We start from the raw sequence: 27,925 nt of genomic DNA, 5'->3' as shown, positions 1-27,925 counted from the left end.
AGGAATTTTTATTTCCTCTTTAAAGGCTACTATCCTCTTCCTAAAGTCATTTTAAAGAACATTTTCTTCTGCTTCTTCTATGTTGGGAAGTTAAGGTCTGGCTGATGTAGAATTGCTGGGTTCTGGTGGTGTCATATTGCTCTTTATGTAGTTGAATGTATTCTTGCACTGGCATCTACTCATCTCTTTCTCCAATTGGTGCAAATGATGTCTGTGTCTTAAGGAGCCATTCTGTGTCCAATTGGCATTCTTAGTCTGATGGGAGCTCTTGGTCCAATCAGAGATGGCAGAGTCCATGTCTCAGGGAGCACTTGCACCAGGGATGGGCAGGTTTGGGGGGGTGAGGCTTGTAGGTTACAAGGTCCCATGGGGGATGATAATAGTCAGGCCTGCCTGCAGGAGTCCTGCTTGATGGCCTGTAACTGGGGCTGCAATGAATGGGGATATGGGAATAGGGTTATTGCCTATGGGCCTAAAACCTAGAGGCTAAGGTGATCAGCTAAGAGAACAAAGATTCACCTTTTGGTCCAATCAGAGTGAGTAGAATCTGTTTCAGAAAGCATCTGCCGTCTCAGAATAAAGCATATCATGACAATATGTTGATTCAGTGATTCATAGTGGGTAAAAGAATGTTACAGAAGGTCAAAGTTGAGATTCAAACAGGAAACTCGATTTCTTCATTGACATAAAGTTAATCACTTAGAAATCAATTCAACAGAACCATTATTTTCATCAGAAAGAGACAGAAAGTACTTAGAGTAGGCTATTGACTTAATATATTCATTCAGACATACTTTTGTAAAAGAAGGAATATTTGGTGACTCATAGGAACCCTGGAAGGCAATACAATTGATAGTCTCTAGTCTACAGAGCATCTTGTCTGCTACAGTGACTTGGGTAGGCCTGCCATGCACCTTTTCGGACCCTTTCCCCTTTCATCTACTATGGCATCATCTGGTTTCACATGTTTGTATCATCATAAATGGCTTTCTCAAAAGAAGTTTCAAGGTTCACATTAACGGCCAAATCCAACATGAGAATTTCACGACTTGGGACTGGTTCAATGATCTTGGATGAAGTCATGCTGCCTGTGGCTGGAGAAGATCATAAAAAATATTTTTCATCCATCTTGTGATTGTTGATGTGGGGCCTCAGATTCAAAGCCTGAGGGAAGAAATTATTGGATAATTCCACAGGGGAGTGAAGAGTCTTGTCAGGAAGAACTTGGGATGATTCAAGGCATAGCTCCAGTCACCAATAAAATTCTAAACAAACATGCACACACATATGAGCTGTGCACATCCACACTGGATACTTGGAGTTCATGCTATGATGCTCATATGTGGCCAGATACTTTGTTAATATGCTGTTCTCTTGGATTTTTATCTCTTGCTTTCTGCAGATTCCTATTCTTGAGTGCTCCTACAGCAGCAGTGAGTGCTTAATCAGAATGAATTACCGTTTAATTGGTAAAGGAAATGTGGTGATTACTGGGTTTTTTCCAGCATATGCTATCTATCCACTCAACAAAACAATTGATTGGCGGATGACTAAATTTAATAGAGATTTTATGGTTGAGTATGTCTTTTTTCCCATTTATTCATTTATCTAAATTTGGCTTTCATATGCCCTGAGGGAAGTATGGATTCAAACATCATTTTTCCTCTCTTCCATTCCTAGGTCTCTTCTGTGGTGCTGTTTTCTTAGTGACTCAACTTGTGCTTTCAAGGGGGAAATGAGAATTTGGGTTTTATTCATTTTTTCCCCACAGTAGACAAGGGGGAAATATCCCCCACATTCTCAGCCAAGCCTCTTACTCCTCAGGATTTGGATGTTTTCAATATTAGCTCTACTGTAGATGGATTAGAAAATAAAAGTATGATAGAGTATTTGTTGGGACTCTAGAAGTTAGGCTGTACTCCTGTGAGAAGAAATGAATGCCACTGGAGTTAGTGGCCAGCAATTTCATTGTGTGTGAGTGACAAGTGTTATCTGTGTTTGCTGCTCAAGATTTTGGAGCAGGGATGTCAGAAAGACATTCGGACCAACTTTCTGCTTTAGAAATACCTTCATCTGTCTCAGATTCTTTTATCTGATGTCTAATATTTGTATTATCTGATAACTTAGATGCTTACCTGTTTGCACCATGAAAATACAGTGTGTATTTGTTCATTGTTATGAATGTGTTTCTGTGTGCCCCTTAATTGTGATGGGGCCTCTGAGGACTGCTTCTACGTATTCTCATAGATGCAAGATTAAGACATTGTGTCAGACAAGTCTAATTGAGTATCTTAGGTCCTGCTAGAGAGAAACAATCATGTATGTTAGGGTCTAAAAGAAGTCAGGTGTGTTTTATCTCACACTGACCTGCTCACAGCTATAGGTAACCAAACAATAAGTGTCTGAAAATGAGAAGTGCAGCTTGCTCTCAAGTCTGAACTCAACATGGAAATACATATTCAAGAGTTAGGCTGGAGGCAATGGGTGGAAAATCACGTAAAATAAACATAAGACTGAGGATGGTTAATTGTCAGTATGGCAATACTGTGTCTACTGAGCTGTGGCTGTGAAGAAAGTAATCAGTTCAGCAATGGAAGAGGAAAGATGTTCAAGCATGGAATGTTACTTTACCTGAAGGATATTGTAAAAGGTTAATTCTGAAATGATACAATGAAGGCAGCAGGGGAAATTTAAAAATTGGCAACGAGATAAAATATTCTGTGGAAGAGTCTACTGGCTCCAGGGATCATTGCTTACTTCAAGTAAAGTTATTGGCTTGATCTGTTTGGGAGGCATCTAAGCAGTGGTACCAGGTCCTGGGCTCGATGCATGAGTTGGCTGTTTGAATCCTGGGACTTATGCAGGGACGCTTGGCTCAATCTGGGAGGAGGGACTGGACCTGCCTTGACTAAGTCTATCAGGTGGATCTCAGTCCTCGGAGGTGGCCTTGATCTGGAGGTGGTGGGAATGGGGGGGTGGTCTGGGGGGAAGGGGAGGGGGCCAGGAAGGGGGAGAACAAGGGAATCTGTGGTTGTTATGTAGAACTAAATAGTATTGTAAAATAAAATAAATAAATAAAAAAGAAGCTCTATGGTCTACTAGACATTTGACTTTGTATGCAGGAAGGAGATGCATCTGCTTTACAGCTGTCCTGTTAATAATGGTGTCCCCGTTATTCCCCGTTCCTCCTCTTCTTCTCTGCTCTCCAATCTCAGCAGCTCAGGCACCACTGTGCATCAGCCTAAGGCCCTCTTCAGATTATACAGCAGCACCCCCATGCCTCCAAAGATACTGTAATAATGTGAGTTCTTTGTGGCTGGGTTGTCTAATATGCAAATGAAGAGAGTGTTGTGTAAGTTTGATTTAATATCTTATTATGCAAAAATAAAACTAAAATAAACTTGCAATTATAAAAGCTACAAAAGCCAATATGTTTGATTTAGACAACTCATTTTCAAATTATGCTTTTCCTAGAGAGTGAGGCACATGCAACTATATACATTACAAGGATCACAACTGTTTTCATGCTTTTGATAAACTTTTTACACAGGTGTGGGAAAGCATGTATGTAGTTACAAAAGTGTATTATTCTGTCCTTCTCCAGTTCAATTTCCTCATGTTCTAATGGTAGCACTATATTTATCTACATTGCCATAACTACAAAAGATCATAAGTTGTGGGGGTAGCATTATTTTCTATTTCATTCTTTTTGTGTGGTCTAATTATCTAACTGGATTTTACTTTCTTGTTGAAAGATGGTCAATAAATATTTGAGAAGTACAGAATAATGTCTAATAGGTACAAAACATGTCTACCATCTGATTAAAGCAGATTAATCTACATAAGCACATGTTGATGCACACTATAGAATCTTTTATGCACGGTGGTTAATTTCCCTGCAAAGTAATAATGATATATAGTTTCTCTCACTGTGTATTAATGTGCTTTTCCTTAACACTAACTTAGAAATACGGCTGACTTAGTGTGTCCAAGCTGCATTGCATCAGTTACATGTGCATTTGTGTATCAATAACTTCAAACAATTCATGTACTAGATGAACATGAAAAGTCAGATTTTAAGATTTTTTTCTAGTTTACTGTGGATATTCACCATTTTTCAGTATTTTTCAAATTGAAGGACATAAATATCTGGTTACAGATTATTTGAAAATATTTTAGAATGTAAGGTTTATGGTAAATATTTACAATATTTCATTCTGAAGGTGTAAAAAAACAAGAACTTTTAATTGTACAAAGTCTATTTATCTTTCTTAATTAAGGAATTTTTAATTCATTTTACATACCAACCACAGATTCCTCTCTTTTCCTTCAGCCTTTCTCCTCCCTACCTATGCCCCATTCCCTCCTCCACCAAGGTAAAGCCTGTCATAGGGAGTCAACAGAGCCTGGTCCATTCTGTAGAGGCAGGTCCAAGACCCTCCCCCTGCATCAAGACTGTGCAAGGTGTCCCACCATAGGTAGTGTGCTCCAAAAAGCCAGCTCATGCACCAGAGATGAATCCTAATCCTATTAACAAGGGGCCCCTTAAGCAGATCAAGCTATACAACTGTCTAGCTAATGCAGAGAGTCTAGTCCAGTACCGTGGAGGCTTCACAGCTGTTGGTCTAAAGTTCATGAGTTCCCACCTGTTTTGTTTGTTTGTCTCTGTAGGTTTCCCTATCATGATCTTGATGCTCCTTGTTCATAGAAGAGTCCCTCTTCTCTCTTCAAATGGACTCCTGGAGCTCAGCCTGTTGCTTGGCTCTGTATCTCTGTATCTGCTTCCATCAGTTACTGGATGAAGTCTCTATGATGACAGTTAGGGTATTCACCAATTTGCTTATCTTTTATTCTTCTTCATCTTTTTTCATGAATCCCTAATCTAAAATAACAGGGGGGAAAGCATGTTAAATATACTACAGCATTTTCCTTTCATAATAATTCAGACTTTCAATGATTGGTTTTTCTCTGAAAATAAAAAGATTAGGTAAATATCAAGTTGTATACTGAGTTACCTTCATCCATTTTATTCAGAAGAATGAATATTTATTGAATCTCTTTGACTATAGAGTGCAAATGATGTGAGGCTGGAAACACTTAGCAACCCACGCAGGATCTTGATGCTTTCCTGCTTTTCCTACTGACCAATCTGTGAATTCTGACCCCATTCTCATACTTCTTAAAATATTAATAATTATCAATTATCAAAACTATATTTTTCAGTAATGGCACATCTTTTCTGTTTAATCCTCGGTTATTTGCACTGATTTCTTTAAGCTTTGAATTGCATTGGTTCTCAGTAATATTTTACAAGCTCATAGAATTTTAAGCAAGTTTTGAATATATTTATCATCATGACATCAATATCTATTTATGGGGTAGAGAATGATGAATTGTCATATGTAAAAATGTACAATGATTAAATTATGGAGTTTAATATGTTCTCCTTTCAACTTTAATCATAATAATTATACATTTTCTGGCAAACCATGAACCGTGTACTATCCAAACCAAGTATGTTGCTGGATATTGTGGTGGTGCACACCTATAATCTAAGCACTTGTTTGGCAAGACAGGTTTTCAAGGCAGTTTTGAACTATATAGAAAATTTAAGGAAATCCAAAGAAATATTTATATATTTAACAATAGCATTCCTTTAGAAAAATTTTTCTTGATGCTCTTAAGCGCAAGAAATACTTTGTAATAGACCAAATAAAACAACACAGTTTGTGAATACCTTTTAATAAAAAATTATATTTAATAAATTTAAGAGAGGATATAAAATCCTATGTAGTTGACCACAGTGATTTTGTATCTTGGGTTCCATGAGAACAAAATTCCAAGCTCCACATCTGTGTGCTCACAGTGAAACAGAGAAACATCCTCCCATTTTTTGCATTGATGTGTACATAATACATAGAAACATAAAGTAGTCCTTATTTATATCATCTGTGCTCTATAGTTGTTTTAAAGCTTTTAAATTAATATGTTTTGTGTTGAAACTGTCTTCTCAAGATTTTGAGCATCATATCCCATTGGTGTGTATAATATAATGTTTCTGGGCCAGAATACCCATGTTTTGAGGGCATTTTGAAAGTATTGTTTCATGTGGGTGTGTTGTTGAAGGCTGCTATATGCACAGTGGACAAACAGTAATTTCTGTAAACACATCAGCTATCTAGAGGATTAGAAATGCACTAGGTGTGTTCAATATAAAGATGGATTTGACTTATGATATTCTTTGACTTCAGAATTTCTCTATTTAGGATTTTTATTCTGTATTACTTGTCTGTCGAAAGTGGGGAATTGAAGTCACTCACCATCTCTGTTTTGGGGTTGATCTGTGCTTTTGAATCTAACACTGTTTCTTTAGTGAAGTTGGGGACTCCTGTGTTTAATGTGTACATGATTAGAATGTAATGCCCTGCTATTGGATTTTTCCCTTTAATGAGTAGAAAGTATGCTTCACTATTTCTTCTGAGTAGGTTTTGTTTGATGTCTTAGTTATCACACCTTATGAGTTACACATGCTAAGTTTTTACTTGCATTTGCTTGGGATTCTTTTTCCATCCTTGAACTCTAATTGAGGGCTATTATGTTTGTGAATTGTGTTTCTAGGAGACAGAAAAATCCTGGGTATTGTTTTCTGATTCAATCTATTGGTGTTGTCTGTGAGATCATTAAGTTACTATTGGATGGTATGTATTACTTCCTGTCATTTGTTGTTGTTTTTAATTGTTCTATTAGATGTCTATTATTCAGTGTTCTAGAGTTGTTCATTGTTCCCTACCATCTTGGATATATTTAGCCTTTTCTTCAGACCTAACTATTCCTTCCTGTTTCCTTTGTAGAACTGGTTTAGTGGTGATAATTTCCTTAAACCTCTTTTATCATGAAAAATTTTCCTTTCCCACTTACTATGAGTGACAGTTTTGCTGTTTATAGTAGTCTGCTGGAGCACTGGTGCTGTTTCATGACTTGTAGAACATCCATCCCTTCTGGCTTTCTAGTCTCTACTGAAAGAATTTGCTGCTATTCTGATGAGTCTCCCTTTAAATGTGACTTCATCTTTCTCATTTGCAGCTTTCTGCATCCTTTTGTGGCCCAGTATACTAACTGTCACTACTATTTTATTACATTGTAAAGTTTTTTTTGTGGTCCTCTATATTTGGAGTTCTGCAAAATCAAATAGATGCAACATATGCCTGTAGAACATTGCAACCAAAACTAGAGAATACACATTTTTCCTTGCAGCTCATGAGACTTTCTGCAAAATATACCATATATTAAGATAAAAGCAAGTCTCTGAAATGCAGAAAAATTAAAATCACATCCTGCATTCTATCAGTCCTTCATGGACTAGATCAGGATAGAAACAACAAAAGAAAAAAGTGAAAAAATAAATTTATGGACGTTAAGTTACACAAAACTGAATCAAACTCAATTGAAGGAAGAAATAAAAAAGGAACTTGAAAAATTCTAAGAGTTGAGTGAAAATTAAATCTCAAGATACCAAAACCTGTGGGAAAACTGAAAATGGTCATAAGAGGAAAGTTTTAGGGCACTGTGAATCCACATCAGAAAGTCTCAGAAATCACAAATTAATAACTTGATGAGACACCCGAAAGCTTTAAAAATATAAGAACAAATAACAAGTCATAAAGGCAAGTGGGAAGAGATCATTAAATTAGGGCAGTAATTAATGACCTACAAATGGAAAAATCAATACAAAGAATGAATGAAACTAGAGATAAAAGACTGACAAATCTTCAGCCAATTAACAAAAACAATCAAAATTAATAAATTTTATAATAACTATATTATTTTATATATTACAATAATATCATAATAAGAATCACAATTAATAAAATTAGAGATGGAAGGGGAGACATTATAACAGACACTGAGGATATTTGGAGAATTGTAAAGAGACATTTAAAAACATATATGTTCCTCTGAATTGAATAAGTTTAAAGAAATGGATAAATTTCCAGATATACATATTTTCTACTGACATTAAATCCAGATGACATTTTAAGTTAAATAGACCCATAACATCCAGTGAGATCAAAACATTAATTAAAAATCTTCCATGTAAAAAAACCTCAAGATCAGATGGAGTCAATGCAAATTTGTACAAAACTTTCAAAGATCTTACACTAATATATGAAAAAAAGGAGAAGAAAGAACATACACTTTATGAAATCAGGCAGTATTACTTTGATTTCAAAAACATACAAAGATCCAGCCAAAAATGGAAAAAGTATAGGTTAATATCTGAAGAACATAGACACCAATCAAATGCTTGAAAACTAAATTTCAGAACACACCAAAATGGTTATATGCCATAGTCTTGTTGTCTCATCCAAGACATGTTAGGCTGGTTGAACATTCCAAAATTAATTAATGGAAGACACCATAAGAAGAGACTAAAGTACAGGAAAAATTGATCAGCTGATTAAATGGATTAAAGGCCTCTGATAAAATCCAACAGCATTTCATGATAAAAGTCTAGGAGAAACTAGGGATACAAAGAATGTACCTTTGTACTATAAAAGTAACATATAATAAACCTACAGCTAGCATCAACAGAAATAAAAAGTAACTGAATATGTTTCAATAACTTCTGAAAAAGACAAGGAAATCCATCCTCACCACTTCTGTTTAACATAGAACTTGTATTCCTACCAAGAGAAATAGGGTAATGATAGAAACAGAGGTTACAGATAGGAAAAGAGCCAAAGCATCTTTACTTTCAGATGATGTAGTGAAATACCATAAAAGATATTGAAGACTGTCTCAGAAATCTATACACTTGATAAAGACATTCAGTAGCACAGCAGGATATAAAAGCCTCACAGAAAATGTGATGGACAAATGCTAAACATACTGAGAAAGAAATCAAGAAACCAATCCCTCTAAAAATAACTCCCCAAATAAAGTATCAGTGAATAAGTGTAACCAAGGAGGTGAAAGACAGATGCAATAAAATCTTTAAGACAATGAAAGATTAAAAAAAGTTACTGTTGTGTGGTGTTCACTAGAGAATTCCCAGAAGCGGGTTTAAGCCAAAGGAAGTCTTTATTAGCTGGACAGGGCTGCACCAGGTGTTTGGGATCACAGTGAAGCCAGAAGCCTTCTCCTGGTGAGCTGTTAAGGACAAAAACCATGTTTTTGATTGACCAATGGAATAGAATTGAGAATACATAAAGTCATATAAACCCACACTCATACAGTCACCTGATTTTTGTCAAAGAGAGAATAATACTATTGGTCAAAATATGAAAAAAAATTTTTAAAAAAGTGCCAGCCACACTGAATCGCTACTGAGTGGAGTAAGGAGATTTTATTCCTGCATTTTCACCTATGCAAACTTAAATTTTGTGTATTGATGACCTCAACATAAGACCCAACTATTTCAGGGTGTTACTGTTGCTCTTGTTTACCATCAAGAACTTAATGGTAAGGCCCCATTTCTGAAGAAAACATACTTGAGTGAATGAATATAAATGATGTTGTAAAATAAAAAAAATAAAAAAAAAAATTAAACTGAGAGTAACAGTCAGCTTTAACATTGCTGGCTAGCTTTCACAATGGTCAAAGTTGCTATGCGTACTTCTAAAAACAAAGGAGGACACAGGACCACGGATTTGGCGAAAGGGGAAACTTATTCACTGCTGGTGGGATTGAAAACTGGTGCAACAATTGAGTTCTTGTTTTTGTTTTTCTTGTTCTTGTTCTTCTTCTTTTCTCCTTCTCCTTCGCCTCCTCCTTCTCCTCCTTCTTCTAGTTCTTGTTCTTCTTGTTGTTGTTCTTCTACTTGTTCTTGTTCTTCTTGTACTTGTTCTTCTTATTCATGTTCTTCTTGTTCTTGGTCTTGTTCTTCTTGTTCTTGTTCTTCTTCTCCTCCTCCTCCTCCTCCTCTTCCTCATCCTTCTACTTCTTCTTCTTTCTTGTTGTTTTGAGACAGGGCTTCTCTCTGTAGTTTTGTTGACTGTCCTGGATCTCACACTCTAGACCAGGCTGGCCTAGAACTCACAGAGATCCACCTGGCTCTGTCTCCCTAGTGCTGGGATTAATGGCATGTGCCGCTGCCTCCTGGCTATTCTTGCACTGCCATGATGAAACACAATGTTCTCTGTATGTGGATGGCACTTTATGCTTTAATTTGTCCTACTGATCTATGGATAACATCATCTGTATCTTCTGAGTATATTTGGATGGAAACCCCTTTAGGCAGATAGAAGAAGAGCTGGTTTCTTGCCCTTTCTGCTTGGATTACCATTTCCATGCTTTTCCTGTAACATTGCCTTTCATTGGTGGTGGGGTGGATATTTTTGTTAGAAGGTGGCATTGGTGTAGATGCACGTTTGTTCCAGTGTACATACACAAGTGTGTGCCAGAGTGTGGGTGACAGCAGTCAACCTAAGTTGTATTTCTTGTGGACCCAGCCACATTCTGGGGACATGGCCCACACTGTCAGAGAGTTTACTGAGATGACTAAACAAACATAACAGTAAGATTTAGGGATCCACCCTACCCATAGCTCCAAAACTGGAACTGAAAGTATTCACTACTGTGCCCTGAGTGAAACCTGAGGGATCAAATTCAGGTCCTCATGCTGGAATGCAAGCCCTTTCCCTAGTGAGCTCTCTCCCAAGCCCTGTATTCACACTGTTAGACAAGAACTGTGGTACACAGTTACTATTTTATATTCCCAACTGACTTGCATTTATAATTTTATTCATCCTGTTCTAGTATTTCTTCCAAATATCGCTGTCTTTCCATAATTATGCATTGATTCATATCATAACTATCTCAGTAGTTAGTTTTTATGGGTTTAGATTGTTACTAAACAGCCAGGGTTCCTCTGAATCATTCTGTACACACAGATGCCAGGCCTGCTTTGTTGTCTCATGAGTTTAAGAAGGTATTCATCTCCTTTTCTACAGAGCCTATCAACATGAAGAAAATAGCATTGCATATTCACGAATCACTAAAAGTATGTCACAAGTATGGGAATGAACTTTGGCACACAAATAAAAGAATGATTTACAAAATACAACCCCAATGAGACAAAACTTTATGACTATTATATTTTCCATGTAAAATGCCATAATATTCCCCATGTGTGTAGAAATTTGGTCATTACAGAGTGCAAGTTATTTTCTTTTCTAATGACTAACATTAAGAGAATGAGTAAAAAGATCAGAAGGTAACACTCTGGCATTCCAACTGTGGGAATTGAGTTTACATCTGCAGATTGCAAATGGGGAGGGGGGCATTGCAGTGAATTTGTGTAAACCTGTTGCTCATTTGCTGAAATGAGCTACAGAGGCAGGAGAATTCCTGCCATCCCAGGAGCTACAAAATGACATAGTATTAAATAAGGTGTATGATGATGATACCTATATCAAGTTGTTTTTAGTCTAGCATACATTTGTGTAAACACACCCCACAGATTAATAAGTACACATATTACACAAACACTCATATAAAAATGAACTGTTATATTAATGAAAACTGTTGTTCAGACAAGTTGAATAACCTGGTGTTCTTGAATTAAGCAGTGTCTTAGTAACTGGTGACTTGACAAAGAAACATTTATTCCTTGTAGTTGAGAAGATTGCAAGTTGAATACCAGGCTATTTGAAGACCTCATCTCAACTTTTGGTTAGAATTTATCACAGGAACAAAGCAACTACAATAATCCCTCTTGGAGCTCAAGTTATTGAGACCCTGGGGTTCTACAACATCCTAAAGAAATGAAACAAAGGGCTATTTTAGTCATATGGAAACTTAATAGAGTAGAAGCTTCTTAAAACACACATATATACAAATAAAAGGGGAGACACAGTCACAACTAGACATTTCTTAACACAAAATGAAACTTATATATCTGAGAATAGGTTAATTGAATTGTAGACCAAATGTGCCCTATAGAAATGCCCAAACACCCCAGCTACTGCCAAGGCTATTGGTTGCTCTACACAAAATGTAGGTAAGGCCCTAATGCTGAAGACAACATCGACATGACATATTGAACACAGAAGTTGAGCTGGTGCCAACCTAGAGTATTTACTCCCATGGACTAGCGTTCAAGGTACTGGAAAGGACTCTCTACATGCTACCAAAGGAAAAAGGTAAATACCAAACTAGAGACGATTGTTCTGATCATCGAGGGTTCCCTGGCTGCAAAATACACTGGTACAATAGCAGCACAAAGCTTGTGGGAACATCCAACCAACATATGATTAGATTTAAAGTTCACTCAATGAGATGGAATCCAACAATGTTCAGGTGGCCAAGAAAATGAGACTAGATAGGCCAGAGACCTAGGGAGAAGTCAAATACTATTGTTTTGATATAGGAATGTAGAAATAAAATGACTCCATAGGGCATTCTGCTATATACATAGATACATGTTTTACTTGGCCATCATCAGAGAAGTTACCTGCAAGTGTAGCACAGTCAGTCCTAATGGGATGTATTCATAAAACCCATTCCCTTGGGGCTCAGGGAAGGCTGCAGAAGAGGAGGTGGAAAGATTGTAAGAGCCAGAGATGATGGACAACACTGAGGAAACAAAGCCATCTCAACCTAGCAGGACTGATGCACATGTGAACTCAGATAAACGCAGAAACTTGCCCAGGACCTGTACAGTACAAGACAGATGCAGGGCCTGTGCTGAGCAGGGAAGTGGACACAAGGCCCATTTTTAATCCAGAAGCTATCACAAGACTATTACAAGTCTCCATCCCTAACCCAGTGGTAAAAAGAAAACTAGTTTTCTCTAAGGGAGACTTGATAGTTATACAAAGTATTCTTTTTAATTTTTGCGTTGTTTGGTTTGTATTTCCTCTTTTATTATTAATTTTTTTCTATTTATTTTACAAACAAACCATAGATCCCCCTTCCCTCCCTTCTCCCACACCTTAGGCTTCCCTTCCAACCCACACCCCATTCACACCTCCTCCAAGTCAAGACCTCCCATGGGGAGTCAGCAGAAAGTGCTACATTCAGTTCAGGCAGGTCCAAGGCCCTCTTCCTACACCAAGGCTGTGTAAGGTGTTCCACCATAGGCACTGGGCTCCTAAAAGCCAGCTCATGCACCTAGGACAGATCCTGATCCCACTTCCAGGAGGCCTCTTAACAGTTCAAGCTAAATAACTGTCTGGCCTATGTAGAGGGCCTAGTCCAGTCCCATGGGGACTCCATAGCCTTTGGTCCATAATTCATGAGTTCCCACTAGTTTGGTTTGGTTGTCTCTGTACGTTTTCCCATCATGATCTTGATGCCCCTTGCTCACAGAATCCCCCTTTTCTCTTATTAAATGGACTCCTGAAGCTCAGCCTGGTGCTTGGCTGAGATCCAATCTCTGGATCTGATTCCATAGGTTACTGGATGAAGGCTCTATGATGACAGTTAGGGTATAAACCAATCTGATTACCAGAGTAGGTCAGTTCAGGCACCCCTCCACTATTGCTAGTCTAGGTGGGGTCATCCTTATGGATTCCTGGGAAATTCCCTAGCACCATGTTTCTCCCTATTCTTATCATGTCTCCATCTATCATGGTATCTTTCTCCTTGCTCTCTCACTCTACCCCTTTTCCAGCTCAAACTTCCCATTCCCTTATGTTCTCATCCCCCATCCATGCCCTCCATTGCCTACCCCACTCATGCCCAGTGTGCTCATGAAGATCTCATCTATTTACCCTTCACAGGGTCCCTATTAGGGCCCTCCTTGTTTGCTAGCATCTCTGGAGCTGTGGGTTGTCATATGGTTGTCTTTTGCTTTATATCTAATATCCACTGATGAGTGAGTACATACCATGTTTGTCTTTCTGAGTCTGGGTTACCTCACTCAGGATGATATTTTCTAGTTCCATCTATTTGCCTGCAAACCTCATGATGCCATTGTTCTTTACTGCTAAGTAGTACTCCATTGTGTATATGTACCACAGTTCTCCATCTTCTTTATGTGGGCATTTAGTGCTATGAATTTTTCTCTTAGCACTTCTTTTGTAGTGTCCCATAAGTTGGGCTTTGTTGTACATTCATTTAAGTTGAATTCTAGAGAATATTTAATTTCTTTATTTATTTCTTCCTTGTCCCAGTGGTAATTCACTTGGGCATAATCCAGTTTCCATGTTATTGTAGGCTTTGTGTAATTTTTTTGTTTTTGAAATCTAACTTAAAGGCATGGTGGTCAGATAAAATACAGGAGGTTATTCCAATTATTTTATCTGTTGAGATTTTCTTTTTGTCCAAGCATGTGGTCAATTTTAGAGAAGTTTCCATGGGGTGCTGAGAAGAAGGTATATTCTTTTTTCTTAGGGTGGAATGTTCTGTAGATATGTATTAAGTCCATTTGAGTCATAACATATGTTAGTTCACTCATTTTTTCTGTCAAGTTTCTGTCTGGCAGACCTGTCCATCGGTGAGAGTAGGGGCGTTGATGTCTCTCACTGCTAGTGTGTGGGATTTGATGTGTGATTTATGCTTTATTGATGTCTCTTTTACAAATGTGGGTGCCCTTGTATTTAGGGCATAAATGTTCAGATGAACTTCTATAGTAAATAAATAAATTTGGGGCATAAATGAAACTTCATCTTGGTGGATTCTTCTTGTGATAAATATGTAATTTTTAATCATCTTTTGATTGATTTTAGTTTAAAGTCTGTTTTGTTAGATATTAGGTTAATTACACCAGCTTGCTTCTTAAGTGCATTTGATCGGACAGTCTTTTCCCAAACTTTTACTCTGAGTTAATGTCTGTCATTGAAGTTGAGGTGTGTTTCTTGTATGCAGAAATATAGATCCTGTTTTTGTATCCATTCTGCTAGCTTGTGTCTTTTTATAGCTGAATTGAGTCCATTGATATTAAGGCATATTAATGACCAGTGAGTGTTAATTCCTATAATTTTTTGGTGGTGGTAGTTTGTTTTTCCTCATTTTTGGTATTTGTTAGTATGGGACTATCTATTATGCATATTTTCATGTGTGTATCTAAGTTCTATTGGTTGGATTTTTCCTTCTTGTGCTTTCTGTAGCGATGGATTTGTGAATAGGTATTGGTTAAATCTGGTTTTATCATGGAATATTTTGTTTACTCCGTTTATGGCAATTGAGAATTTTGATCGGTATAATAGTCTAGGTTGGCATCCATGGTCTCTTAGTGTCTGCATTATGTCTGTCCAGGACCTTCTGGCTTTCAGATTCTGTAGTTGGAAGTTTTTCTGTATCCCTGCTGGCCGGCCATGGGGATAAATCTCTCCCACTTGTGTCCTCCAAGTAAACACACAGAGGCTTATATTAATTATAACTGCTTAGCCATTAGCTCAGGCTTATTACTTACTAGCTCTTACATTTATATTAACCCATAAAAATTCTTATTTATGTGTAGCCAAGTGGCTTGGTACCTTTTCTCAGTTCTGCCTTGACATCTTGCTTCCTCTGTGTCTGGCTGGTACTCCTGACTCTGCCCTTCTTCCCAGAATTTCTTTTAGTCTTCTCTCCCTGCCTGTACTTCCTGCCTGACTATTGGCCAATCAGCATTTTATTAAACCAATGTACAAGTGCTTTATCCCACTGCACTGTCCCTTTTCTGTCTAATTCAAAAGGAAGGTTTAACTTTGACATAATAAAATTACATATAATGGAATAGTTACCAAGCAAAAGTTACAGTTACAAGATCTCGTCTATTTGTATTTGACAAAATCAGTGAAAATATTCCATTATCTCTCTTAATTTGGTGAGTCCAAAATGTACCTGATTCACTTTCATCCTAATTTATATTACCAACAGAAAACTATCTTATATGTTTTCAAATTTTTATATTTTATATCTCCTTAATGAGTTTATTTCCTGAAATTTCATTAGCAAGGAAAATTTATAACTATAACTATCTAATCTTCAACTCCCTTAGAACCCATGTAGGAAATAATATTATCTAGTTAAACATGAAGTGCAAACAAGAGACTTCCAAAAGGTGTGAGTTGGCAGAAACAGCCAGCTGCCTGGAGAGTCGCCCAAGGCTTCTCTGCAACATTGGGGCTTCATCTTCAGCCCACAGGCTTAGCATATCTGACAGACTCATTTGTGAAGTAGGATGTACACAAGGCCAGCAGCTCGACCTCACATTTGGTGCAAGTATTCCATTTACCAGATAAACCTGAATTCCACCAGTGTCCTGTCATGATTCCAGATTTTAAATTCTGGAAATTGATGGTGGTTTTGTAATTTGGCTGCCCATTCTTCTCCGTTTGTAGGTGGCTTAATCTTGGCATTCCATTCTTCTCAGCTTGTGGGTGGTTTCATCTCCTTTATTAAATACCAGTCTACTATTGAGAGGATAGACTCCCTCAGCCTACTTACTCCTTCAAGAGTAATGTTTCAGCTACTATTCCACTGCACACCAGAAGCTGTTGGTCCATTGCATGTTCAGCTGCCTTCGAAGAAAGGGGCACTGTACCTTTTCCAGACTGCAAAGTCACTTCAGCGATGGTGTCATATTGTCCTGGCCTCAGAGGATACCTGTTGCCAAGACTGTAACCATACAGGATCGGTAGGTCTTTGTTTTGTGTCCTGTTTGTCCATTTTGGACAGTATACTGTTAGCAGTCAATGTGAGGGCACTTCCTTGCCCAGTGGCTAAATTTTGCCACAGTGAAAGTTAACTCCATTTGCAGTTTCTTCAATGCCCATATCTTCTCTGAAGTAGATTGGCCCTGCCAGGAGCCAATATGTCACATATTCATAAAAAACTATGTTATTAAAACATTATAATATTCTGTAGATCTCTGAAGGTTTGAAGATGACCTGTCTAATCTGAAATATATCTCTGCTTAACCTTGAAAACATATCTAGTATGACTACAAGTTTAGTTGTAATGTCTAACTTCTGACTTTCACTTCTTTATATCCTAATAGTTGGTAATAATAACATTCAAGGATTAGTAGTTTCCATTACATTGTTAAATTAACTGTCTAGATACAACACCTGAACAAGATTAGAAATATATATACAGCATTTTCTAACAATATTAATCTCAAATTTGTATCAATATACATAATTTGTATACAATATACAAAAATCCAAGGCATTGTAAACTACTTAAAACTAGTTGTTGCTTTCAAAAAATTATTCAATAATCTAACTTTTCATCTATATCATATCTATATCCTCTCTTTTTTCTTTTCAGAGTAGATTCAATAATCCACATCTTATCCACAGCCTCTTTTTTTCAAACAAGAACCTTAAATATAATTTCCTTTTGTTTAGACTTTTTCCTGACTTTCAGCAATAACAACTTGTAACCAGCCATCCTAAACAATGACAATTATCCCATATCTGAAACCCACTGGAAGACCAAAAACCACCTACCCCTCCTCTTGGGAATGTGGGTATCATGTTCTTAAAATTGCTTCCTGCTCTTGGTGGAGAAGCCATCTTTAGGGGATCCTGAAAAGAAAAATTTTGGGTTAGTTGTCAAGTCCTAAGAGAGGTAGCTGTGCTTCACACAACAGGTGAAGACAGATCTTATGTGCAGACACCCAAGATCCTAGGATGCTGCTGTCAGCCCAGCAGTGCCACCGTTCTGACTCCTCATGCTGACTCCTTGGTGGCCTCCCGGCCAGAGCAGTCATAAAGCTGCCTGGGACCAGGTGGCCACTTTTGCAGCCTCTGCTGCTGCTGCTGCTGCCTACCCTCAGCCCAGCTCCATTGTCATCTGCCAGCACCAGGGTCATGGGTCGCTTGGGCTTGAAGCATAGCCACCTTGTATCGTGGCTCATGAGGCACAGCAGGGGCCCTGGTCTGCACCAGAAGCAGAGGTGTCGTGATCTGCTCAGGGGGCAGATGTAGTTGGAAGTTTTCTGTGTCCCAGTTGGCTGGCATTTGGAACAAATCTCTCCAACTCACATCCTCCAAGTAATCACAGGCTTATACTAATTATAACCACTTGGCTACCAGCTTAGTCTTATTTCTGACTAGCTCTTACACGTAAATTAACCCATAATTCTTATTTATGTTTAACCACATGGATTGGTACATTTTCTCAGTTCTGCCTTGACATCTTGCTTCCTCTGTGTCTGGCTGGTGACTTCTGACTCTGCCCTTCCTCTTCACAGAATTCTTTAAGTCTTCTTGCCCTTCTTATACTTCCTGTCTGGCTACTATCCAATCAGAGCCTGGTAGGGGATGGTGGTAGTTCAGCCTGTCTGCAGGAGACCTGCCAACCGGCCTGAAACTGGGATTGCAATGGTGGTGGTGTTGGAGACACAGAGTTGTACCCCTGGGTCCAAAGCCTATAAGTTGGGGTGATGGGCTATGAGAACAAAGACTTATCTCTTAGTCCAATTGGTGCTGGTGAACTCTGTCTTAGGGAGCTGCTGTAGTCTTAGAGGGTTTTGGGGGCTTATAGGTTACAGAATCTGGTAGGGGATGGTGGTAGTCCAGCCTGTCTGCAAGAGACTTGCCTGTAGGCCTGAAACTGGGGCTGCAATGGGTGGTGGTATGGCGGTGCAGTATTGTGCCCCTAGGCTGAAAGCCTATGGGCTTGGCTATGAGGACAAAGACTTACCTCTTAGTCTAATTGGTGCTGGCAGACAGTCTCAGGGCTACAAAGTATTCTTAAGGCCGGGCCCCAAGCTTAGTAGTAGATGGGGAAAAAATAAAAGCTCAATGGTGTTTTTTGGAGGTTAATTTTTTTCAACCTTGTATGTCTTTTGTATGCATATTATAGTTTCTGACTTTTTATAGTTATTCAGCTTTACTAGACCTGGAGGTATTTTAGACATGCAAAGTAACACAGATTCATAGAGTTAAACAGCTGCAATATAAACAAAATAAAATACCTTAAAATAATATTTTACAACATTTCCCCATTTTTCTCTATATTAAAGGAAAGGTTTTAACTCTAACACAGTATAACTACATATAACAAAAAGTTATCAAGTAAGAATTACATTTACAATATTCAGTCCATTTACATTTAGCAAATTCAGAGAAAGCACCCCACCATCCATCCATCTTAGTGACTCCAAAGGTTTATACATAATCTACTTTCTATCATAACTAAGGAGAACTGCAACTATAACTATCTAGTCTTCAACTCCATCAAAGACCCCAGAAAGACATAATATTATTTAAGTAAACAAAAGTGCATTGCAAACAACTTCCAAAAACTCTAGACATGATAGAGACATCTTACTGCCTGGACAGTTACCCAGAATTCCTGCTGCAACTTGGGGCATCCATCTTCAGCCTACAGGCCTAGAGTATCAGTTATACTTTTCAGTGAAGCAGGAAATTTGAAGGAATGAGTTTCTGACATTTTGTTTTTATGGTTTTCTGTGTATTAAAACATGTGTGTGCCTCTTCATCCCTAGGTGTTCTTTTTTTCTTTGGCGCTTATTCTTCTCTTTGTATGTTTTGTCTGATACTGGCTTATTTATTTTATTTTAACTTATTATTATTTTTAGATGCCTGCTTGTTTTCTAATGAGAGAGAAAAGGGTGTGGATTTATGTGGGAGAGGATGTGGGGAGACCTGGGAGGAGTTATTGTTGGGGGACTGTAATTATAATATACTGTATGAAAAAAATCTATTTTCAATACTAGAAAAAGAAACAATACTCCTAATTCTAGCAAATGCTGGGAAGATACTTAAACATGGATTTTTGGAAACAGAATATTTCAAACTGTAAAACCCATTGCACTAAACTTACACATATGTCACATGTTGTGTGGTATGAGTCTTCATCTAAACATTGTTCTACCTTCTGTGCAGGTTTAAGTTGAGGAACTACCAATGTATTTTGGCCATGATGTATGCCATTGAGGAGATCAACAGCAATTCCTATTTTTTACCAAACACATCCCTGGGATTCATTGTCCAGAATGTCCCTGAGGGTCAAAGATACGATACACTCTGGCCAATCTTATTGGTACATTTTCAGGCCCTGGTTATGCCATCACTAACTACAGATGTGCAAGAGAAGGCATGTCAGCTGCTGTACTTACAGGACCATCATGGGCAATATCAGAATACATAGGGACACTGCTGGATCTTTACAAATATCCACAGGTGAGAGAGGTGATGGGATAGGACATGATGTCAGCTCTACTTGGTGACATTTTAGGTGGCTGTGAAGAAAAACAAGGAAACTTATATCACTCTGAATGGGTAGGGAAATGATGCAGACAGTTGGTGATGCATCTATATTTCTCTAGCTTCGAATGGAGGGAAGGGAAAGGATGGAGTAGTGACAGCACACTACTGAACCTCTGAATATTTTCTGGACTTTTTGGAAAACCCATAGGAAGGCAGGTTTGACCTTCAATGCAGTGTTGTCCTACAGGCTTCAAATCATTGCTGTAGAATGGAGTTGATTTTCATGACAATCTTCTTCTTTCTGATTGTTCTTCTCTACAGCTTACTTTTGGGCCTTTTGATACTACCCTCAGTGAACAAAGAAAGTTTTCTTCCCTGTACCAGGTGGTCCCCAAGGACACATCTCTGACTCTTGGCATTATATCATTGATGCTTCATTTCCACTGGAACTGGGATGGGCTGTTCATCATAGATGATATCAAAGGTGCCCAGATTCTGTCAGATTTGAGAAGTGAGATGGAGAAAAATGGAGTCTGCATAGCATTTGTGGAAAATTATCCTAGCCATCAGGGGTTCATTTATGACCATATCCTGGAAAAATCAGGTGCAGATCCTGGAATCATCAGCAAATGTGATTATTATTTATGGGGACACTGATTCCCTATTAAGCTTAATAGTAAATATTAAGCAGAAGTTACTTACATGAAAAGTTTGGGTCTTGAACTCACACTGGGATCATACTAAATTTGGTAACTATTTACTGTTAGATTCATTGCATGGGGCCTTTATTTTTTCACACCATAAGGAGGAGATCATTAATTTTACAGATTTTATTCAGCCAGCCAATCCTTACAAATACCCACAAGACACTTATCTTCATGTATTGTGGCACTCATTCTTCAATTGCTCATTTTTGAGGAAAGATTATAAAATTGTGGATAACTGTCTTCCTAATGCCTTCTTGGGATTCTTGCCAGGGAATATATTTGACATTACCATGAGTGAGGAGAGTTACAATGTGTACAATGCAGTGTATGCTGTTGCCCACAGTCTACATGACATGATGTTCAATCAAGTACAATTTCAATCTCATGGAAAAGGAAAAGAGATGGAATTCTTCCCCTGGCAGGTAATGGTACTGTTGTATATTATAACATCAGCAACACCACACATTAACAGTTATAAATGTAATCAAACTAGACAATATATATTTTAGATTATTTTGTGAAAAGTCTACAAGAGAGACTGTTCCATGAAGAGACTGTTTTAAGTCCTTATGTAGTTGTATTGCAAAGGGTCATACAATATTTCCAAGGTAAAATTTTCAACATAAAAAGTCCATTTATCCCAGAGATTTCACACAACAGAAAAGTCAGAGGCAGAGATGGTCTCAATGGATATGAACTCTTCTAAGATGCTTATGTTATGTAAATCATCATTCATAAAAATCATTCATTTTACATAGTGAAACTCTAAATATTTTCAAAACTTAGTTGGGTATGACTGTATTTTCAACAAAGGGGAAAGTTTTTTCTATGCACACTCTGAGTGCTTGGCTCTAAGTTTTCTAATGGAACTGATTCGAATGTTTTAGAAGCGTAAAGATGCTTGCATTATCCTAGGGTATTAATTGTTTGATGTGATTGGTACCTATATTAAGGTGCTTTTCACAATAGGGATTAAATTCAGTAAGAGATGTTCCCTGATTCTGCCTCTGTTGTACTTCTCTGGAGATTATGTAAGATAACAGCATGCATCTCTTTTAGCTTCACCCTTTCCTAAGGAAAACACAATTCATCAATCATGCTGGAGATCTTGTGGGTCTGGATCAGAAAAGGCAATCACATGTAGAATATGACATTCTCAATTTTTGGAATTTCCCAAAAGGTCTTGGGATAAAAGCAAAAGTAGGAACATTTTCTCCAAATGCTCCAGAGGGCCAGAAATTGTCCTTATCTTCTCACATGATACAGTGGGCCACAGGATTAACAGAGGTGGGGTTCATCATCCTTCAGTATTTTGACCTGTATGTAAATTTAAAAAATATATTTCTGTGTTTAATGACCCTTGACTTCTCACACAGGTCCCATTTATAGACACATAATGACTGCCAATATAAAGAATTGTCTTCATACCTAATTTCAGTGGATGAACTATTTATTTTCCAATCTGTTCATTTATTTCATGTCATAAATATAGTATCTGATTCGTGATTATTTATATTATTGTCATGAATCACTTGACATATTTATTTTGATTCTATTTTGAAAGATTTCATTCAGTGATCAGTTGGTCTTTTCTTTTTGACCTCTGTCAATATAGAACATGATTAGAATGTGTAGATGTATTATTTGTTGATATTGCTGTTGCAAAAAAAACTACCTGATGAAAAATATAGGATCATTTTTCTTGGCTCACAGTTCTAGGGTGTATTCAATCACTTCAGGAAGCCATGTTTTTAGGGCATTGAAGTAGCTATTCACAATGCATCAATAGTCAGGATGCAGAGATAGCTGAAGGCTACTCTTATCATCCTTTCTTCATTTTCATTCATTCAGGGACCAGGGCCAGTAACTCGGGGCTACCTACTTTAGAGAGGATTTTGAACACAAGTAACATAATCTAGGAAACTTTTTACAATAATCCTCATTTATTGGTTTCCATAGTGGTTCTAAGACCTATGAAGTTGACAAGATGAACCAATACTATGGAAGAAAAATGTATCCAGGAGTCAAGAGATAATAGATTTTTAGTCTCACCAAGACATGTTACTAAGGACCTGAATTTTTACCTCTATACTCTGCTTCATTATCTTTCAACAATTTTCCATCAGAGTTGTGTTATTGGTTCCAAGTGTTGACCAGTTGGGCTTTTGAATGACTCATCCTACTAGTAGAAACAATTTAATGTTTTACATTAAGAGACAAAAAAACAAATTAATGGTTACATATTTTAAAACACTCTACCTATTATAGAATCCAAAAAATCCTGAATATTTGCTACCATTCATTCTATTATTCTCAGATTCCTCAGTCTGTATGCAGTGAAAGCTGTGATTTGGGATTCAGGAAAACTCACCAGGAGGGCAGAGCTGCCTGTTGCTTTGACTGTACCCCTTGCCCAGAGAATGAAATTTCCAATGAGACAGGTAAATCTCAATCATTTCATAGATAGATGATAGATAGATAGATAGATAGATGATAGATAGATAAATAGATAGAAAACAAAATCTAAATCCATTGCATGTAAGTATAAATATGTCATTATGTGGAATAAGAAGATAAGTCATACACAGATTTATCTTGCTAACACTTTTATGAATAATTAATTATGTTTTTTTATTCCTGGAATATTTAATTGAATAATTACTATTTAGAAAATACTTTTGGACTTACATTCTTTACCTCTATAATAGGGACTTTTTAAATTTTATTTTTTTATAATTGGAATCCTTTCACACTATATATGTATTTAGATCTAGTTCTTTTAGTAAATATATTGAGGTTGACAAGATGGAGCACCTCATCATTACCTTAAATGTGTATGACTTATACACACTGGCCATGTACGAGGTTTCTATGCTTTTTCCATTTGCACAAAGGAGGAGCACTTCACCCACCACAGGCAAATTCCATAGGGTTACATGTTAATAACTAGACACTAAAAGAAAATGAAGGCCAAGGATTAGAATAATGCACAAATATTAGACATGTGAAATTCAATATGCTACTCAATCAAATACTGTAGGGTAATCTGAAAATATTCCATAAGGAACATGCTTAATACTGTATAAAGTAATTTGTAGAGCTTGCATATTGCATGCCTTTCTTTAAATATAGATGGAATTCTGCATATGAAGCTTTTATTATGACCTAGGACATTAAGAGCAAAATAAATACTCCAAATAGAGAAGGAGTAACAATGGAGGAGAGCGACATGAAAGTACAGTGTAAAAGTATAACTTCAGAAGCTAATGATGTGGGCTTGAGATATGGCTCCAAAGTTCAGAGCACTGGCTGCTCTTCCAGGGATCCAGGTTCAGGTTCCAGGACACACATGGTGGATCACAGTCTTCTGTACCTCCAGTTATGCCCTATATTGGTCACTTCAGGGCAGGGATGCTCATGGATTCTAGACCTGTAGAAACACATACACATGAATTAAAAATAAATTTATTTATTTTCAAATAAATGAAATGAGCATAGGTATTTACACTGAAGAAATGTAAGAAAAACAAATGTATTGACAAAGAGATTTAATGCTTCTAAAAATTGAATTAATTCTTAAATTCAATAACAATATCAACAAAAGTAAAAATAGAGTCTATACAACAGGACTGAGGCACATAAGAACCCACAGGGACTGTGGCAGCATGCCAGGGACTGCCCAGGTAAATCCAGATGGGATGAAAGCATGCAGATGAAGACATGGACATGAGCTCCCACTCCTGACCAAGACCATTTCTGCAATTGATGTCCACTTGTAAAGAAATACCAAATTTCCCAATTAACTATCACTGGGTAGAGTAGTAACCCTTAAGGACAGGACTGTTGCCCAGGGGTAGATGGCCAACACGAAATGATCTCAGATGTATCTTTGTATCATTTTCTTTCTTTGGTCTCAGTTTTGTTTTCATTGGACTTTTCCTTTAGTTTATTTTGCAACTCCATGTTTTATAGTTTGAGTGTGTGTGTGTGTGTGTGTGTGTGTGTGTGTGTGTGTGTGTGTTTGTGTGTTGAGAGAGAGAGAGAGAGAGACAGACAGACAGACAGAAAGACAGACAGAAGGACAGACAGACAGTCAGACCGACCGACCGACCGACAGACAGAGACACAGAGATACAGACAGAGAACGACAGAGAGGCAGAAACAGAGAAAGAGACAGAGAGATCTTAAATGTTTGGCTTGGTTTTTTTGGAGTTTTGTTTCCAAAACTTTGTTTTAGAGAAAGAAACTGTGGACTTGTGTGTTCATGGAGGTCAGTAGGATCTGGCAGAAATAGAGGTGTGGAAAAATCAAGATCAGAATGTATTATATAGGGAGTATGAATGAAAATGTGATGATATAAAGACAGTTAAATATATTGAAAACAAAAAGGTATATAGAAATATGTAATGAAAATATGAGAGAAAAATCCATAGCAGGCAATAATCTAAGAAAATTGATAAGATGTCAGGAACCAAGTGTTCAAATACTGTTCCATGATTACTTTAGAATACATGAGCAGTTCTTATTTGTTCATTACATACATAGTGCTGTACAGAATTAATGAGAACACGCTCACTCGTGAAGTGATTCAGGGCTCTAATAGTTTAAAAATACTAATTCACTCAGGATCCTTCAAAGAATGAGGAAATAGAGAACACCATGGACTTTCTGAATATAGGTACATTTGGGATACATATAAAAGAATATCGTTGTAAGGATAGGATGTCAAAGTACATTCTGTCTATCACACTGAATTCCCATGTCCTCTTAAGAATGGAGATGTATTGATGAAGAGGCAATGTCACAGCCAAATTAGGTTCATTCAATGTAAATAAATTCTCTAATGACTTATAAAACAGATACCACAGTGTCACTAAGGTGAGGATACCATATGCCTAACAACAGAGAAGCAGTGGGGTTGTTTAATTTCTGTCAGCATGAAGCAGAAGGCAAATGGAGTCTAATCCTTCTGTATTTGTATCTGATAACATTTCAATGTTCTGGAGGAGAGAAGAAAGTGGCTTAGGATAAAAGGGAAAACCTGAGAATGCACTCATGATCACCTGCATTTCTGCCAGATGTGGACCAGTGTGTGAAGTGTCCAGAAACTCACTATGCAAATACAAAGAAGAACTACTGCCTACAGAAAAGGGTGACATTTCTGGCCTATGATGACCCCTTAGGGAAGACACTCACCCTCATGTCCCTGGGCTTGTCCTCACTCACAGTTGTTGTGCTTGGTGTGTTTCTGAAACACAGAGACACTCCCATTGTCAAGGCCAATAACCGGCATCTCAGTTACATCCTGCTCATCACTCTGACCCTCTGTTTTCTCTGTCCCTTGCTTTACATTGGTCATCCTAGCAGAATCACCTGTATCCTACAGCAGAACACATTTGGACTTCTGTTCACTGTGGCTCTTTCCACTGTGCTGGCCAAAACTCTCACTGTACTTATAGCCTTCAAGGTCACTGCTCCAGGGAGAACGAGGAGGTGGCTGCTGATAGCAAGAGCCCCTAATTTCATCATTCCCATCTGCACCCTACTGCAAGTTGTTCTCTCTGGAATCTGGCTGGCAACCTCTCCTCCATTTATTGACAAAGATGTTCATTCAGAACATGGACACATCATCATCATTTGCAACAAAGGTTCAGCTATTGCCTTCTACTGCATCCTGGGATACCTGGGAACACTGGCTCTAGGCAGCTACCTTATGGCTTTTTTGTCCAGGAATCTGCCTGACACATTCAACGAAGCCAAGTTCCTGGCTTTCAGCATGCTGGTGTTCTGCAGTGTCTGGGTCAGCTTCCTCCCTGTCTACCACAGCACCAAGGGGAAGGTCATGGTGGCTATGGAAGTCCTCTCTATCTTGGCTTCCAGTACATCACTCTTAGGCATCATCTTTGCCCCCAAGTGCTATATCATACTATTAAGACCAGAAAGGAACTCACTTCATCACATTAGGGAGAAAACATATGCTAGGAGGAAATTCCTTGAAACCTAGCTACCGTGTTTTTTAAATTAAAGAGCTTTGAACACTCACATGAAGTTATAATTTGGTATTTGATCCCCTAGGCTGTTATTTATTTAGGTGATCATATTAGACTACATTAATTCTATATCCATCTTTTTGTCACATTGAAATACTAGCCGCCATGTTGAGTCCTCCTCTAGCCTTCCCTATTGCTTTTGCATTTTGGTTTCATTTGCTGATGGAATCTAAATTTGTGAATTATTCCACTTGGATCATTCACATATTTTATTCATTTAACAACAGGATTCCAAAAAATATTTACTCTACCAACTGTGGTCAATCACATATTCAAGTCATGTATGTAAATATTCTTCAACGTTTTGTATTTGACATTCAATACAGCAAATTTGTGTCAATATAATGTTTTGTTTCTGAAGCCCTTAAGACACTTCACCAATTTTTTGTGCTTTCTTATGTTGTTTGATTATATTCCAAAGAAATCCAAATTCTTTACATGCTATGTAACCTTTCATGATTATACTATACCAGGTTACTACATACTAAGTTAGGACCTCGTTTTATAACCCAACTACAAACATCAACCAGAACAGTCAATTTGCAGTCAATGCATGGAGGCACTCTTTGAATTATGGTGATGTAGATAAAATGTGCAGCTATAACTACTCCCACTTTGTTTTCATTTCTTGTTTTGACTCTAAATATCTAAGCAGCCTTTATCTCCTCCTTCTCCACTGATATTCACCTTTTATTATATTGTTGTGTATTCCTTCAACTTACAACATGGACTTGGAAAGGCTTTCAATCCAGAAGGGCATTATCAGACACAAAAGTGGAGGCTTCTCTGTACCTAGGAATTCAGATGAAATCAGCACAAGATCCTGGGCCCCAGTGCCTGTCTGTGTATTGGGTGTATGTGAACCAGGGTGTTCGCATCATGTCTGAGAAAGTCAGACCAGTCAGAAAGACTAGTTCAAGAAGTTTAAATTAGAAGCCATAAAGGCAAGGAATAGCTCATATAGGGTCTCCATAAGTGTGTGCTAACATTGCCTTACCTGTCCCTGAAGACTCAGGACTCTTCCCATGATGCACTCCCATCATGCATAGGGAAT

The 27,925-nt window shown here is 37.7% G+C and overlaps 1 pseudogene; it reads left to right on the top strand.

Moving 5' to 3' along the window:
• Positions 1 to 26,825, top strand: LOC114688202 (annotated as a pseudogene).
• Positions 26,826 to 27,925: the final 1,100 nt, after the last annotated feature.

Source organism: Peromyscus leucopus, chromosome 1 (assembly GCF_004664715.2).
Source record: "Peromyscus leucopus breed LL Stock chromosome 1, UCI_PerLeu_2.1, whole genome shotgun sequence".
NCBI lineage: Eukaryota > Metazoa > Chordata > Mammalia > Rodentia > Cricetidae > Peromyscus > Peromyscus leucopus.
The sequence above is the reverse complement of the archived record's forward strand: the minus strand, read 5'-3'. Positions and strand labels throughout refer to the sequence as shown.